Source organism: Erpetoichthys calabaricus, chromosome 7, assembly GCF_900747795.2.
Source record: "Erpetoichthys calabaricus chromosome 7, fErpCal1.3, whole genome shotgun sequence".
In the NCBI taxonomy this organism is placed as follows: domain Eukaryota; kingdom Metazoa; phylum Chordata; class Cladistia; order Polypteriformes; family Polypteridae; genus Erpetoichthys; species Erpetoichthys calabaricus.
Window position 1 is genome coordinate 142,183,035 of NC_041400.2, and position 6,000 is coordinate 142,189,034.

The following is a 6,000-nucleotide window of genomic DNA, read 5'->3' on the forward strand; positions in this document are numbered from 1 at the left end:
CCTCATTTGTAAATTAAAATTTTTAATATGCTCTATGTGTTAAATTATACTACAGCAAGCTAAACTTTATTTATTTTGAAAAAGTTCACCTCCACTAATAGACCCAGCTTCACATACACTGATAAAAAATACAGTAAAAACGGCAGAAACAAGCATTATACAGTATATACAGAAATACACATAGTACGGCTTTTTTTTTTTTATAGAATAAAATTAATACAATCATCAACAAATTCAGATGCTAGTCCCAGATTCTAACTCTCAAAGTTCAGTCAATTAGTCATCATCAGAATACTCACAAAGGTCTGATAATGGTTTAATTGGGGAAATGACATATATAATCATAGTAGGGTATAGGGAAGAGAAAGAGTAAGGAAAAAATGGGCAAGATGTAGTAATGGGCAATCAAAATGCTGGCTGCAATTACTGAATAGTCTCAGTAGCAGCTCTAACAAGAGTACATTTGATAAGGCAGGGATTTTATATCCTTAATATTAACATTGAAGTGGATGGGGCTTCCCTAATGCTAATGGGTAAATAATTTAAGAATTTCAGGGCAATAAAGCTAAAGGTTCTGCCATTTTGAAATATGTTTAGCTATTCCTGGAATTTTAAGCAGGATATTACAATGTACACTTTGGACTATAGTCAATTATTAATAAGTTATGTATGGTCAGACAGGGCCTGCCATTAATACCTTTCTATGTCAAATATTCATTTTTAAAATGGGAACTAAACCTAACTTTAAGGCCAATACTACTTAGGTTTAGTTATATGATCATTGTTGTTGTGTTTTATATAACCTTCAGATTAGTAAATATAAATTTGAATACTATAATTTAAAAGTAATACAATAAGTAAATTCCACTTGTAACTTTTCAAGATACTGTATATTAATAATAATAATAATAATACGTTTTATTTATATAGTGTCTTTCCCATGCTCATGGCACTTCACAGAGTTTAAGAAAGAATGGCAGGGTATACAGTACATAGCACTGTACTAAACCAGATAAATAAATAAAGAAGAGTAAGATAGTAAATTCAGAGAAAAAAAAGCCTAACAGACAACATAATTGATGGTCTCGCACACACACACAGGTTACATGAGCATCTTGACATAGAGGTAAATTGAAAGAAGGGTAATAAAGTCAGGTAGAGCTAAAAGCCTTCCTGAACTGATAAGTTTTGAGCTGTTTTTTAAAATAATTCATGGAGTCAACTGATCTAATTAATTTCGGTAGGTCATTCCAGAGTCTGGGTGCTATACAGCTGAAGGCCCTGTCACCCATGGAGTGTAGATTAGTGTGGGGTACAACAAGATTACCAGAATCAGAGGACCTTACTGGGCGGACAGTCACATAGTGATGGAGAAGGTCACTGATGTAGTTTGCCGCAAGGTCGTTTAAGGCTTTGTAGGTTATTAGTAGAATTTTATATTCAATTCTGTAAGACACAGGGAGCCAGTGAATGTGAATCAGGATGGGTGTTATGTGCTCGCTGCTGCTGGTCCGTGTAAGGACTTTTGCAGCCGAGTTTTGAATAAGCTGGAGCTGTGATATAAGATTAGAAGTGGCACCTGCCAGTAGGGAATTACAATAATCGATGCAGGATGTGATAAAAGCATGAACAAGTTTCTCAGTGTTAGAAAAGGAGAAGAAGGAGCGAACACGTGATATGTTACAGAGGTGAAAGTAAGAAAGTTTCTTAATGTGATTTATGTGGGTGGAATAAGAAAGGGAGGACTCAAAAATGACACCAAGATTCTTTGCAGTAGAGGCAGTCTGATGAGATCACCGCCAATTTGCATGAGTTCAGTTTAGTTGCAATTTAATTTTAAAGAGTTCTGTTCTACCCAGGTTTAAATTTCACTAAGGCAAGTTGTGAGCTGAGAAAGCTCTGATGAAGTTCCACTTTTTAACATTGAAATAGAGCTGAGTATCATCTGCATAAAAATGATAACCCAGTCCAAAGCTATGAATAATACGGCCAAGGGGAAGCATTATAGATACAGAAAAGCAGAGGACCGAGGACAGAGCCCTGAGGAAATCTTCTTGTTTGACTGGCGCTGTGCTGGACCTGCTGTTGCCAAGACTAACAAACTCTTGCCTATCAGTCAGATAGGACTTGAACCACTGGAGAGCAGTGCCAGAGATACCCAGCATGTTCTCCATTCTGGACAGTAGAATGTCATGTCTGACAGTGTCAAATGCTGCACTGAGGTCTAACAGAATTAATATGCTGGTTTGTCCAGAGTCTGCTGCCATAAGCAAATCATTGGTTACCCGTAGCAGAGCAGTTTCACAGCTGTGCTGTGCTCTGAAACCAGACTGAAAGGGTTCTATCAAATTATTAGAAGTTAAGTAGTTGGTGAGTTGGGAAGCTACAACATGCTCAACAACTTTTGACAGAAAAGGTAAGTGGGAAATAGGCAGAAAATTGCCAAGATTGTCAGCATCAAGACCAGACTTTTTTAACATTGGGGTTACAGAAGCGGTTTTAAATGTGAGCAGCACAAAGCCAGTGTCAAGGGATGAGTTTATTATTATTGTAATAGTCGGGATTATGGCATGAAGGCAGGATTTAAGTAGTGAGCTGGGGATGGGGTCCAGTACACAAGTAGTCGGCCTCATCTTACAAAGCAGGTCATTAACAAAAGCAGATGTGACTGGTGAGAACTTAGAGAAGGAGCTGGATGGAGTGGGAAAACAGGGAAATATATAAACAGATGATGTATTTATGTTAGTTGAATTATTAAGATCTTTAATTTTCTTACGGAAAAAATGGAGGAATTTCTCATAGACTTCAGTAGAAGAGGTAGTTGGGCCAGATGCCGGTTGGAGTAGTTTATTAACTACAGAGAACAAAACCCTTGGGTTATCGTGGCCACTTTCTATTATCCTGCCACAATGGATGTTCTTGGCAGAAGTTAGTGCTTCTCTGTTGGCTCTTTGGTGGTCAGAGAAAGCCTGGATGTGCACGGTGAGGCCAGTCTTACATGACATTCTCTCAAGGCGTCGGCCAGCTGCTTTCATAGATCGCAATTCTGAATTATACCAAGGAGCTGAACGCTTAAAGGAAACCTCCTTATGTTTTAAAGCAGCTGTTTTATCTAATGCTAAATGAAGGGCTGAGTTATAGTGGTCAAGAAGACTATCTAGTGTTGATAGAACAGGAGAAGACGGTAAAAGATCAGAAATGGATCCAGAAAGGATAGAGGGACAGATATTTTTAAGGTTTCTGTAAGAAATTTGTTGTTTACAGGTAAGAGGGGGGAGAGGTAATGAGACAGTGAAAAGCACTGCTTTATGGACAGAGAGTCCAATATCAGTGCTGTAAGCGTTGGCAACAGATAGTCCAGATGTACAGATCAGATCCAATATATGACCACCAGAGTGGATGGGAAAATCAACATGTTGTGTCAAGTCAAAACAGTCCAGTAAGGATAGGAATTCATTTCTCAGTTTAGGTGTTGGGGATATCAATATGGATGTTGAAATCACCAAGAAGAATGATTCTCTGGGTAAAGGAACTTAAGTGGATTAATAGTTCAGTCAGATCAGATAAGAAGGGTGCATTGTATTTTGGAGGACGATAAAGAACAATGAGTAAGACAGGACCTGATTCCGTTATTAGTTTAAGAGCCAGACACACAAAAGACAATGGACAATCAATTGGGATTCTTTTGATGTTTAACTCCACTCTGACAATTACTGCAAGTCCTCCGCCTTGTCTTGAGCTACGAGGCTCTGTGAGGAAAGTGTAACCAGGTGGTGTCGCCTCCATGAGTGACGCAAATTCATTCGGTTTTTGCCACGTCTCTGTTAAACACAGCATATCAAGTTTGGTGTCAATGATGAATTCTGACAGCACCAATGCTTTGCCATTAAGAGATCTCGAATTAAACAATGCAATATTAGTTAATGAGGCTTCTTTTTGCACAGCACCGTGACCGGAGTTTATTTTCACATACTGTAACTTTGGCACTGACACTTCTATTTCCAGGGCCATGAGTAGGACGGCATGTTCCAAAGCAAATGCTGCCTGTGATCTTTTCATTCGCAGCCCGGCGGTTGCGGTGACCTGACCCACGATGTACATGATGATACCAGTGTCTTTTAGGATATTCCAGTCAGACCATTTGCTCTGGACAAAAAGTTTAATATGAAGGAGTTTTGTCGCAAGAGTATTTTAGCATGATACTGAGCAATACTTATCTGATAGCAGTGAAGAAGCAGCACAGCACAGCACAGCAGACCCGGTGAGACGGGTGGGTGCGGTAGCGCAGATGAGCGGCTATAGCAAAGCAGCAGGATTTGGAGGTTCCAACAGACAGCCACAAACAAGTAACACTGGGTATTACAGGCGTGATCACCCCAGAGCCACAAGACAGGTGGTATGAACATCAGATCAGTTCTTAAAGCCATAAAGTCATAAAGCACAATAAAATGAATCGAGAGCAGACCAGCATAGAACTATAATCAAGGAGACAGATCATCCCAGGCTCCTAGATCGCCAGGTACAAAGAAATGTTCGTAGGTCTCGTCCTGTGATCCACAGATTCAGTTGTTCCCAGTCAAGGTAAAGTCCATAAAGTCCATAAAAATTAATCCAAATCCATACAATTCGAGTCAGCTGCATCCACGAACTATACGTACAATAAAGAAATAAAACAAGTGTAAAAAAGTGCAGGATTAAGGTGAATTTTACGAAAATTGTTGTTAAAAGGGAGGAGCAGCAACAGCATGCATGTGTCAGTGTCCCCTCCTCTGTTACTCTGTTATTAAGAAACTGCTTTAATTTTCTCCATCCATCCATTAATTATCCAATCCGCTATATCCTAACTACAGGGTCACGGGGGTCTGCTGGAGCCAATCCCAGCCAACACAGGGCACAAGGCAGGAAACAAACCCCGGGCAGGGTGCCAGCCCACCGCAGGGCACACACACACACACCTACACACCAAGCACACACTAGGGACAATTTAGGATCGCCAATGCATCTAACCTGCATGTCTTTAGATTGTGGGAGGAAACCGGAGCACCCAGAGGAAACCAACACAGACACGGGGAGAACATGCAAACTCCATGCAGGGAGGACCCGGACAGTGAACCCAGGTCACCTTACTGCAAGGTAGCAGCGCCACCCATTGCGCCACCGTGCCACCCCTCTTTAATTTTGTAATATTTCTTATCTGGAAAAACAAATGTTTTAGATAGTATGGTAATGTGATCAACAAAGGTAAATTTAGTGTCATAGATTAATAGAGTAACCCTATACTTCAGGGTCATTTTAGTAAACTAGTGTTCAAGCCCATGAAGACATGTCAGTATTGCTTTACCATCTGCACAATTACCACACACTAAAATCTTGCTTTTTCTAAATTTGCAGTGTCACACACGTGCAATTAGGAGGCAGTCAAAGAGCCTAAAGGTGAGTGAACTATCGCGAGATATGGAGTGGTCACGTGGTACTTACCTGAATCTCTTCTCTCCACAGAAAGTCAGAAGGAATTTAATTACCTCCACTTCCGGGTATACAAAATGGTCGAGGCAACGGCACTTCTGGCCATCTCCAATGACATCACTTCTGGCCATCTCCAATGACATCACTTCCAGCCATCTCCAATGACATCACTTCTGGCTCATCATAATAACGTAATTTCTGGTTCCTGTCTGACGTCACTTCACGCCAACCATTTCCTGCTTCCATAAACCTTACTGTATAAAACCGCCATTTTCATCTCAGTAAATTGTCAATTGTACTTTTGCATTCAAAGACTTTTGATCTCTTTTTTTCATATATTGTCTTAGGGCAATATACGGGGACGGTCCCCAAACCTTTATATTTGTCAAGATTTATTTTTTCAAGAAGAAACTTTACAGCAGACAATACATTTTCACTCATCCTGTGCCTCACTTTAGGAAAGTATTTATTTGAAAACACAACTACACAGATATAATTTTGTATAATTGTCAAATTCATAATAATAAAGAGTAA